Genomic DNA, 12,248 nt, shown 5'->3' on the forward strand with positions numbered 1-12,248 from the left:
ATGGATTTAGAAACCAGTCTGTTCAAGCAAGGATGGCGTGGCGGCGGCGGCATCCTCGTGGTGGACCTGTGTCCTCGGGCTCCGCCGTTGCGACGGCGTTTGCTCCAGCGCCGGCGCGGAGCTTGGGAGGTAGTCCAGGAGCGGATGCAGATTGTGGTCTGCATCGACGACATCTGGAAGACGGAGCATGTGCTGGGCTCGTGGTTGGTGGATGGCAGATATGGTTTCCTCCTTCGGCGTTTTAGTCGTGGTGGGTTGCCAGATCTGGAGTTCGATGGCGTGTCCGGGGTGTTGCCCCGGTCTGATTCGTTCAACGGTAAGGGTTTCACTTTTGGTGAGCCACCTTGAAGGTCCGTAAAGCTGCATATCAGCGATGGAGCCGCATCGAGCTCGGGTCAGGAGGTGATTCGTCATTCTTTTCTTCGGTGGCTGCTGTGGTGGTGCCGGAGGCAGGTGATGGGCGTTGGTGTCAAGCTCAGAGATGTTCTGTTATCTTTTCAGTTTTGTCATGTCGGTCTTTACGTGACTTGTATTTTGTTCTTTATGATATGAATGAGACATGTATTACCGTGCAAAAAAAAAGACAAAAACAGAGTTTATGTACAAGAGAAACCGAGTGAAAAATCACTGCATGGATGCTTGTCCTGCTAGCAGTCACCGACTTATGCACTCTTAAAAGCTATACATCTTCAAGTGTCGAGGGAGGTCCGATGGAAAACTCTGACGATTCCACTCCTTCCAAACACTCCTTATGGTAGCTCATTGTTGCAACCAAAGAGCCACGCGTCAACGAGCGTGTTGGAGGAAGAGGATGCTGGAAGCCTGGAATGGAAGCGCAGTGGAAGTATCTGTTTGAAAATGAAACAGATTTTAAACATGTATGGATGAACAAGTTTGCCTCCTCCCTGGACCTCACAAGAACAGGTTTGAATTGAAGTACCTGGTTGAACGAAATTAGAGTAATAAGCGTGTAAGATTATAAACAATGATGGATGAGCAACCTAAAAACAGGGAAGAAAATTGGCACAAGTAGTCACCAAACTTTTTGACGAGTTGTGGAAGCAATGCAAGTGCAGTGGCGTCCGAGCACGTAAAAGAAGCATTAAACAAGAATTCGGCAGGTGAAAAGAAGCTAGCTGAACATATCCAAGGGCATGTATGTATCTAGACCATGACAGTGGCAGCATGAGAACGTAAGCAGGAACAAACAAAGGAGCCTGCAGAACTGAAGAACAAACAGAACAACTGGAGCTATAACAGGGGCAGAAAATGGCAAGAGAGGGGGAGGGAGAGATTTGGGAGGGGAGCCAGGGAAGAGGCAGTGCAGGGAGGGAGCAACAACAGCAACAGAAGCTCTCAGCTGGTCTCTCACAACTCTCTTGCTCCTCTGACAATCAGGAGGTGATGAGTGGAAGGAAGTGAAGTTTGTTGCTTGCCCCATCCTTTGCTCTGCTCCATCCCTGTCTCCTCTCCCCTCTCCACTCACAAAATCAACTCTCTTTCTCTCTAACACTTGGTCGTTCACCACCTCACCTCCTGATGCTGCCGACGCCCGTGCCACCATCATCACAAGGAAGATCTACATATATACACACGCAAAGGAAGGCGAGCTGCTCCTCACTGTCCTCTTCACTCCCTAGGCAGTACACAAGTACAGGAGTACGAACAAGAAGCTGCCGCAGTGCAACTGGAGTACACAAACGCTGACCTGTTCCGTACCAGTGGTAGTGGTAGTACAATGATCCAAGATATATGTGTACTGCACTTAGCACAGCAGCTCGCCCACCTGACCTTGTTGTTGTTGGATGGATCGCTGCAGTACAACGCGTACCTACCGCAGCAACCAGCCATGTCGTACACTTCTTTTCTTTCTTCTTTAGTTGACATAGACCATACTCCTGCTAAATACTACTCCCTCCGTCCGAAAATACTTGTCATCAAAATGGATAAAAGGGGATGTATTTAGCAAAATGGATAAAAAGAGATGTATCTAGAACTAAAGTACGTCTATATAAAATGGACAAATATTTCCGAACGGAGGGAGTGCATATTTCACACCTTTTTGCGGGAAAAAATACATACATATACTAAATTTACATTTCTTAGAACACTATCGCGTCACTTCCGATCAATGTCGTCCTGCTTCTCGTGATGGTTGTCATTCATGTCACGAGCACGCTTAGTAGACGTCGCCACCAGATGCGCCGCCTTGGCAATTTCACTGAAATCAGGAGGAGAGGAAGGTTGTGCCTCGCACGGCCTCCCAATGCGACCGAGCTAATGCCCAGTGCATCGCACCCGATCCATCTGATCCAGCAAACCTCGCCGCCTTTGAGGTGCACCAATCCGCTAAACGTCGCATCCGGAAGATTTTATCGACCAAGGAAAAACTCAAATGCCAAAATAAACAGGCCCGGTTAAATTCCACTAAAGTTTAAAAAAAAGAGTGACTCTGACCACGATGGCAAAATTCCATTTTAAAGCGATTTTCTAAAAGACATTATATTGTATGAGAATACATGCAAGAGGAACACCCTTATAATTTGAGTCAATTGGAGGCAGAGAAAAAAAATCAAATATGGAGCGAGGATAAAGAGAACCATCTATCTAGAAATTATTGGAGATTCACTTTTAAAAAAGAGTTGCAACTCCTTCAGATAAAGGCGAAGAGCAAGTTCTCTACAGAGTTCTAGCATTGGATAACACAAGTTTTTTAACACTTTGATGACGATCTTTCCAAGAACTGGGGAGGGTTAGTCCCTATTTTACACTTCTAGGTTTTTTATTAGCCTAATGTAACATACTGTTTATATTAATGAAAATTACCGTAGAACAATTGTTCTACAGTGTGCGACTAAAAACCAGATTGTATTTGTTCAATAGACCTTTATCAATGGAAATAGAAAAAAAGGTCCATTTTACTACCCTGAACAAAGTTGGTGGTTCACATTACCCCCGATCTATTTTTCGGTTCCTTTACCCCCTAAACAATCTCATACCGGACAAAAAGACACCCTAAGTGGTTACCCAGACCGATGGTGACATGGACACGGTCAAAGGTGGTATTTGACATGCAGGTGGGTCCCACTTGTCAGTTTTCTTAAACAAATCAAAGAAATAGAAGAAAAAAGGGGCGGCCCCTACTGCAGTAGCAGTCGGCCATAGCGGCGGCAGCTGGTGCACGCGGAGCCGGAAGGTGGTCGGGCTGGCGCCGGCGCAGGCGGAGACAGCACATCGAGCGGGGGAGGCCAGGCGCAGTGACGCGGGCGCGGCCAGTGCAGAGCAGTGAGGAGCGGAGTGGGGCGCGAACGGCGGCGGCGACACAAGCTCGGGAAGGCGGCAGGGCGGCGCAGGCGCGCGGCCGGAGCGGCGACGGGGCATATGGCGGCGGAGCCAACGCCACGGAGGAGCGAGGCGAGGCCGAGTGGGGTGCGGCGATCGGGGCGTGCAACGCGCGAGGGCGGCTGGGGACAACGGTGCAAGCTCGGGAGGAGGCGGGACGGCGCAGGCGTGTGGCCGGAGCGGCGACGGGGCGGATGGCGGCGGAGCCAACGCCACGGAGGAGCGAGGCGAGGCGAAGCCGAGCGGGGTGCGGCGACCGGGGCGTGCAACGCGCGGGGGCGGCCGGGGAAAACTACAATACCAATACAAAGTTTCTAGCTTTCTGTATGAGATGGACCTATTACCTGAATCCATACTTTAACTTGTTAATAATACAGGATACAGAAATATTAGGACTTGAACTTCTTGTTTGAACTTGTAGTACCATGGAATTCACAATCCAAAATATTTAATACCTTTCAGTTTCCATAATCTAGTTTTGACCATTGTTGAGGAAATCGTTAACTGGTAGTTGCTCGGTTGGCTAGTGAGTAGGAGATTAATCGGCTAATCGGCAAGTTAATCGGCCATTTAATCAATTAATCGGACGATTTATCGGTTTGTAGGCTACTTGGCGACCCTACGAGTAGGGATTAATTGGCAAGTTAACTGGTTAATCGGATGAATTCTTGAACAGGGTTTTGACTCAGATAATCCAACAATTGGCAGTGAATTTCAGTTGTTAAAAGAGTGTGACCATGACCATGATTATAGGAGTACGGAATCTTCGGCAACGCCTGCGTGTGCCACTGAAGCTCACTGTTTCCAGCTGGCTCACGCCTGCTCGCCGACAGAGCTTGTCTCACCTGCTCGCCACCATTGCTTGCCTACCCTGCGCGTCCGTCACAGCTCACCCTGTGACGAGCTAGATGTGCGGCCATCGAGCGGCTGCCGTGGACAGGCCCCGCATCTTGCTCCCCTCTGCATACCAATGGGAATGTCAACGACGTTCGTCCGCTGGAGCCAGTTGACCTGCGTCGGCTGTGGGTCGCGGATCGACGGGAGCTGGTGCACATCCTCATCGTTGACAACCACGAGGACAACCTCCGCCTGCTCCAACACCAGCACTGCAGGATGGACAGGTTCAGCATGCAGCAGTCGACGACGAAGGTGCCATGGCAGAACCTGCGCATCGAGGCGGAGTATAGGATGGCCCTTCTCCTTGGATCCCCAGGCTGTGGCAAAACCACGCTTCTGCTAGCACTTGCTGGAAATCTCAGTACAAAAGTAACATAAAATTTAATACAAGAAGTCTAACAATCTTGACAAAATGGGATATTAGCCTCCCCAAGCTAGAGGACCCTTAGCAAGTCTGTATTGAATTGTACAAATTAGTTTAGTAAAATATTGGTCAGCACAAAATTTACAGGGAATGCTAGAAGATAAGCTATTATCAGACATAGTATTGCATCAAAATAGCAGTTTGATGCAGTTACACACTTCTTTGCTCAAAGATTATCAACACAAGATCTTTCAGAAGATATCTAAGTGAGACATTTGATGGTTCTACATCAGCACGCGCACGTGGCCGCTAATATTTGAGAGCAAGCTAGAAGAACTTCAACAAACTTTTCAGCATCCCGGCTGCATTCAAAATAGCCAAATATGATTTATTATGCAAAGTAGGGTGTATTACCTTGAGCCAAATTGATGTTTATCTCAATTCCTAATCTGAGAAATTGGCCAATGAAATATTTCATCAGCTTGTGAAGAATCGGATGCCATTTAAGGAAGATTGAGATCCAATAAAATGTAGAATACCACAAGTTCTGATTGAATAATTCGAGCAAAATGAAATCTGACGGGGACATGAGGTCCAAACTCAAGCACTGGAGTTCTTATAGAAACAAGCAAAGAAACAGAAAAACTCAAGCACTGAAGTTCTTATTGAAATGGATATTCGATTACAGTCACAGTAACTTCACCATCTTAAATCCTAGGAGAACACAGAACCTAACAACCTAAGAAATCAGTACCATATTTTTCCCTCATGGAGTTGGCGCTGATCAACAGCGACTCGGCCAGGCTGGCGGCTCCACCGCGAGTGGGTATGATAAGAAGCGTGGTGATGTTACCGAAGATTGTCCCACTTTCCTGCCTAAAGGTTGGCCCTTAATTTAGGCTATGCATCCACCACTTATAAAAGCAAAACAAATATGAAATATTGCAATCGGAGCCAGGGCCCTCCATTGCCTGATCGCGTGCGTATGTGTTTGTGTGTGCACGCGCACGCACGCACGCACGTGTGTGTGTGTGTGTGAGAGAGAGAGAGAGAGAGACACAGAGAGAGAGAGATGCAACATCTGCATGCGTTTTGATAGCTGTAATGTAACATAAACATACAAAAAGATTATTTGCCTTCACATTGTACATTTATCAACGGAGAACTGATAACTCCACTACAAATTACACTTCTATATAATTTCCAAGCAGGCTTCAATGATAACAGTTTCTTGAAGTACTTTGAATTGCCAAACCTTTCCACATGCGGCTGCTAATAATCTCTATAGTAGATTAGAAAGAGAAAATACCGTGTCAAAACCTGGATGGTGATCATCCTGTCCCTGACACACGTCCATTCAGAGCTGAATGTCGGGCTAGAACCAATGAGCTGCAGCAGCGGCACCATTCACCAAAAAACTGCATAGCGTCCCACTAAACAAGAGCATCTGACATAGAAAAAAACTTCATCAACTTTGCATCTGACATCAAAGGACTTCTGTTTAATAGCAGCTATACACAGAATTAGCAAAATAAAATAGCTACTTGAGAAGAACAAAAAGCTTAGATTAGTTTGTACAAAAAAGGCCTTAGTGATTGTCTCCAAGTACAGAGCGTAGTTTACAGTATGGAGCATCCACATGAGAAGAAAAACCAAACAACTCCAGCGACCTGAACTGAGATGATATATGCATCACTCTTCTCTTCCAAACGCCCGATGACCTTCATATGGATAATTACAGTACATAGTTCATCATCCAGATGGCTCAGACTTCAGAAAAAAGGACAGACCCAGTGCATAGAAGCTCCCACACAAGGTGGGGTCTGGGGAGGGATTATAGGAACCTAGTCTTACCCCTGCAAAGTGCAATGCAGAGAGGCTTCAGACTTCAGACTTCAGACTTCAGAGACATAGTAAAAATAAAAATACAAACAGAGGCAGCCATGAGTCTGGAGGTTGAGAGAGGGGGTGGAGGAGGGAGTCGGATCTGGGGGTTGAGAGAGGGGGTGGCCATGAGTCACCTGCACAAACGGAGGCAGCCATGAGTCATCCCCAACGCTGCATCGTCCGTCCACGCGCTGAACATAGGGAGCAGCGTCTCCATGGCCTTCCTTGTTGTGCACAAGCAGAGATGAGTCGGGCCTGCACACAACAGCACGCACGCACACATCAAATCGAGAAGAAGAAGAAGAAGAAGAGAAGGGGATGCACTCACACATCAAATGCTGTTCTTGGAGGGGATCCTGCTGGCTTGACCTGCCGTTGGAAGGAGGGGCTAGGGTTTCGGGCGGCGGTTGAGGTCGGACGCGGCGGCTAGGTCCTCTGCTGCTCGCTGCAGGCCAACCATGGTGGCGGCGCGAAACTGGGCTCCTCTGCAGCAACCGGAGATGAGACGAGATGGGGGAGGAAGAACGCGGGCGCGGGCTATGGAGTGAGGGAGAAGGTGGGGGCGGGGTCGGCACCGGGAGTGAGGGAGGAGATGGGGGCGGGCGGCGCCGGGATCGGGGAGGAGATGGGGGCGGGCGGCGCCAGGAGCCAGGGAGGAGGTTGGGGGTTGGAGGCATCGATCGTAGGGTTTTATTGGCACGTTTTTTTTTTGGGTGGGTTGCGAGTTAAAGAAGGTGGGAGGATGACAAAAAAACCGAAGGTGGAAGGATGACGAAAAAACCAGCGAAAATAAACCGCGCAGACTATTCATCAACTGCTCGAGTAGAGATACTAACCAAAACCGTGGCCTATTGCAGTCACTTATGGTGTATTCCAACGTGGTATATGTAGAATTTCCTCACTCCAAAAAAATATCTACTCTATAAGGAGCCAATTGCACGGAATCCTAGATCTAAAAGGAACCAACAGAAAATAATATGCACGGGAATGATATAGGGAAAGAAACCAACATACCGTACATGGAGGAGGGGCAGTGGGACTGGGTGCAATATGCCATCATCGGTGCAAGAATCAAGAGGAGCAGCACTTTGAGTTTGAAGTATCCCATGTTGTATGGCAACCTGCAGCAATGAAATGATTAGCACCTTAGCCACTTAAATGCATGCAAGAATATTTTGCTTGGTAACTGTCACGAATGAGATGCTTTTGAGATTTTGAGAGAGAGAGAGAGAGATAGAGAGAGAGAGAAGAGAGAAGAGAGAGAGAGAGAGAGAGAGAGAGAGAGAGAGAGAGAGAGAGATCTGGCAGCTAGTTCTTCGGTTACTTACCGTAGTGGGTCATCAAACCAGATGGTTTGTCCAGCAGAGAAGAGCTGAAGAGGTCCAGCAGAGAGCAGCTGAAAAGCAAGAAATTGAGTGCCGGATAAATAATCTAGCCACTCGATCGACGTAGTCAAGGATCAATCATCAAGCACTGGATCATACTGCTCTTTACCTTCACAGCTGAAACGAGGAAGCCGGCCACCTGAAACGAGGAAGCGGGGAGCGAGGCACCCGCGTGCCCATTTCCCGCTGCTCCGCTTGTTGTTAGGGTGGCCACGGTAACACCCACGGACTACACCGTGTTATATAGAGGGATCCGGGTCTTGCAAGCAGTTACACGTCCTTTTCGTCGAGAGCTTGTGAAGCAAGTACCCGAGGTAGTAGCTAGTCCACGGGTCATTTTCCCTCTGTGATAGGCAGTAGAGTTCTGAGGCATTATTTTTTAGTTGCAATTCCTCTCACCATCACCGCAATGATAGAGCCACATTTCCCTCGGCCGATGATTAACACCAACGGAGACGCGTGTTCTAGAGGCGGGTGTTGCAAGCAGTTACAAGTCCTTTTCCTACTAGCTAGGAGACTAGGAGTACTGGTTGCAGCACCAGCGATGTGATATGCGGTAGCTCTACCATTTTTGTATGCGATAGCGATAGCTCAGCAGTAAGCAGCCGCGGGTCAACAAGGTAAAAACGGGGATATCCGCCTCCTCCGTCTCGTTAGCCATCGGGGCTCGTAAACAAATGTCCGCAGAGGTCCGGTGTCAAAAATCTCATAAATCGGCATCAAATTGGTAGAGGTTTGTGGAAGTCCGGATATCCGCCACGTAAGACTTTGACACCTTGGCCTATTCAAAAACCACATTCTAAGCCTTTGCTTTTTCGCACTCCATTCATCCTTTTGTACTTTTTATCCACACACTGTCGGAACTCCGTCGCTCCATCCAGGCGCCCGTCCGGTTTTGCCTACATCTTTGTTCCACCCTGGACTTGCCTGCCGCCGAGGTACCCCCCCCCCCCCCCCCCCGTCCATGCGAACGTTGTCCATGGTGGACACCACATTCGGCAAGTGCCATAGCCAATTTTGACACTCTCATTGTTTACTTTGTAGCAAACACGATAGATTCGGGCAAGTACTTCATAGTCGAGTTCATGAATTCGTCTTCGCCGGGTGACAAAGAATATGATGATGAAATGACGATGATGAAGGTGATTCTCGATGTCCGTTTGTTGATCCCTTGAAGTTGAGAACATGCTCTGCCAAACACATCTATTATGGTGTTAGGGCTTATGATGTCGTTGGAAATATTAGGTTCTCTGGTTACCAGAAGTGCACGACTGCTATGCGAATGTTTGCCTATGGCATGACTGCAAGTTATACCTCACGATGTTTAAAAGCGCGTGCCTCAAAGCCATGGCCAGATTATCTAATGCAGTGGTCAAGGTGATAACATGGAATACTTGGGAGAACCAAAAGTCGTACACACTACAAGACTCATGGTACTTGAAGAATCAAGAGGGTTTCTAGGTAAGCTCGGCTCCTGGATCGCATGCACTAGCACTACTAGCAAACTACTAGGTAAGCTCGGCTCCTGGATCGCATGCACTAGCACTACTAGCAAACTACTTATAGGCGGGGTCCCGCCACTGTTATTTTAGCCAGGTACCAGTGGCGGGCACAAAAGCCTGCTCGCAACTGAAATTAAATTGCTAGTGATGGGCGCCCCTACCTGCCCACCACTTGTTTTCTCAGCCCAGGTTAGTCCCGGGCCAAAAGTACCAGTGATGGGTGTTGAACATGTATTCTCTGCGTGTACGTATATAGTTCTGGGTTGTATATTTTGCACCTGTCACGTCTCTCTCCCCCTCTATAACTTGTACATAGCTTGGGAGACAAGACATTAGGTGCATCCCTTGTATCTATATATGTGCCCCGTGCACGATCAATGAAATTATCAATGCATCCAGTCTCATTCTTCCTAACTTACATGGTATCAGATAGCAAGTCGATCCCCTGCCTTCCGCTGCATTAGCCGCCGCCGCCGCACACAGCCGTCGCCGCTGGTCCGTGCCGCCATCGCCGCTCATCCCCCTCGCTGTTGTACTCGCTCATGCAGCCGCGCCACCTCCCTCTCCTCCAGCAGCCGCCGCCGACTCTAGCCGCCGCCGCCACTCATCCCCCTCACCGTTGTAATCCCTCCTACACCCGCGTCACCTCCCTCTCCTCCAGCCGCTGCTGCTAGTAAATGCCGCCGCCGCTCATCCCCCTTGCTGCTGTACTCCCTTCTGCAGTCGCGCCACCTCCTTCTCCTCCAGCCGCCGTCGCCGCCGCACCGGGCCGACGCCGCTGCATGCAGCCGCCGCCGTCGCACCGGGCCGCCGCCGCCCATACCCACCGCGCCGCCGCTACCGCTCCTCCCAGGCCACTGCCGTGCCTCCTCCCCCAGCCACCGCCGCCACTGCGATGCCTTTTGCCGCGTCCTCTCTCTTCGGCTACATGTACGCGGACATGCCGGTTCCTTTGAAGGAAATATGCCCTAGAGGCAATAATAAAGTTGTTATTTATATTTCCTTATATCATGATAAATATTTATTATTCATGCTAGAATTGTATTAACCGGAAACCTAGTACATGCGTGAATATATAGATAAACAGAGTGTCCCTAGTATGCCTCTACTAACTAGCTCGTTGATCAAAGATGGTTAAGTTTCCTAGACATAGACATGTGTTGTCATTTGATGAACGGGATCACATCATTAGAGAATGATGTGATGGACAAGACCCATCCGTTAGCTTAGCACTATGATCGTTTAGTTTATTGATATTGCTTTCTTCATGACTTATACATGTTCCTATGACTATCAGATTTGCAACTCCTGAATACCGGAGGAACACTTAGTGTGTGATACGTCCATTTTGCATCATGCTTTTATATTGATATTTATTGCATTATGGGCTGTTATTACACATTATGTCACAATACTTGTTCTTTTTCTCTCTTATTTTATAAGGTTTACATGAAGAGGGAGAATGCCGACAGCTGGAACTCTGGGCTGGAAAAGGAGAAACTATTAGGGACCTATTCTGCACAACTCCAAAAGTCCTGAAACTCCACGAAAGTCAGTTTTGGAATATATTAAAAATATTGGGCGAAGAAAGCACCAGAGGGGGGCCACCCACCATCCACGAGGGTGGAGGGCGTCCATTACCCCCTTGGGTGTGCCCCCCTGCCTCGTGGGCCACCTGGCAGCCCCCCGATGCCCATCTTCTGATATAAGGTGTCTTTTGCCCTGAAAAAAAATAAGAAGAAAGCTTTCGGGATGAAGCGCCGCCGTCTCGAGGCGGAACCTAGGCGGAACCAATCTAGGACTCCGGCGGAGCTGTTCTGCCGGGGAAACATCCCTCCGGGAAGGGGAAATCTTCGCCATCGTCATAACCATCGATCCTCTCATCGGGAGGGGGTCAATCTCCATCAACGTCTTCACCAGCACCATCTCCTCTCAAACCCTAGTTCATCTCTTGTATCCGATCTTTGTCTCAAAACCTCAGATTGGTACCTGTGGGTTGCTAGTAGTGTTGATTACTCCTTGTAGTTGATGCTAGTTGGTTTATTCGGTGGAAGATCATATGTTCAGATCATTAATGCCCAAATAACTACTCACAAAGCATATTCATGTTCATAATCAGAGGAGTAATAATATGCATTAAGGATCTGAACATATGATCTTCCACCAAGTAAACCAATTAGCATCAACTACAAGGAGTAATCAACACTACTAGCAACCCACAGGTACCAATTTGTGGTTTGGATACAAGATTGGATACAAGAGATGAACTAGGGTTTTGAGAGGAGATGGTGCTGGTGAAGATGTTTATGGAGATTGACCCCCTCCCGATGAGAGGATGGTTGGTGATGACGATGGTGATGATTTCCCCCTCCCGGAGGGAAGTGTCCCTGGCAGAACAGCTCCACCGGAGCCCTAGATTGGTTCCGCCAAGGTTCCGCCTCGTGGCGGCGGAGTTTCGTCCCGTAAGCTTGCCCACGATTTTTTCCAGGGTAAAAGCCTTCATATAGCAGAAGATGGACACCGGAGGGCCACCGGGGGGCAGGAGACATGGGGCCCCCACCCTCCTGGCCAGGGTGTGGGCCCCCTGAGATGTTTCTTCCGCTCAATAATTCTTATTAATTTCAAAAATAAGTTTCGTGGAGTTTCAGGATTTTTGGAGCAGTGCAGAATAGGTTTCCAATGTTTGCTCCTTTTCCCGCCAGAATTCTAGCTGCCGACATTCCCCCTCTTCATGGTAAACCTTGTAAAATAAGAGAGAATAGCCATAAGTATTGAGATATAATGTGTAATAACAGCCCATAATGCAGTAAATATTGATATAAAAGCATGATGCAAAATGGACGTATCAACTCCCCCAAGCTTAGACCTCGC

At 48.5% G+C, this 12,248-nt stretch overlaps 2 long non-coding RNA genes across 3 annotated transcripts; both read right to left on the reverse strand.

The window, feature by feature from the left end:
- Positions 1-581: 581 nt before the first annotated feature.
- On the reverse strand, positions 582-1,543 carry LOC123160870 (uncharacterized). Its single transcript, XR_006480434.1, has 2 exons — positions 1,038-1,543; positions 582-940 (listed from the first exon to the last, which is right to left on the reverse strand). It is a non-coding gene; the product is annotated as an uncharacterized lncRNA (long non-coding RNA).
- Positions 1,544-4,083: 2,540 nt separating this feature from the next.
- LOC123161821 (uncharacterized) lies at positions 4,084-8,201 on the reverse strand. Of its 2 annotated transcripts, XR_006480902.1 has the most exons (5): positions 7,985-8,201; positions 7,819-7,886; positions 7,505-7,611; positions 6,625-6,745; positions 4,084-6,050 (listed from the first exon to the last, which is right to left on the reverse strand). It is a non-coding gene; the product is annotated as an uncharacterized lncRNA (long non-coding RNA). The 2 variants fall into 2 exon arrangements; XR_006480903.1 differs by lacking the exon at positions 6,625-6,745.
- Between the last annotated feature and the right edge of the window lie 4,047 nt (positions 8,202-12,248).

The sequence above is a fragment of the Triticum aestivum genome, chromosome 7B (genome assembly GCF_018294505.1).
Source record: "Triticum aestivum cultivar Chinese Spring chromosome 7B, IWGSC CS RefSeq v2.1, whole genome shotgun sequence".
NCBI lineage: Eukaryota > Viridiplantae > Streptophyta > Magnoliopsida > Poales > Poaceae > Triticum > Triticum aestivum.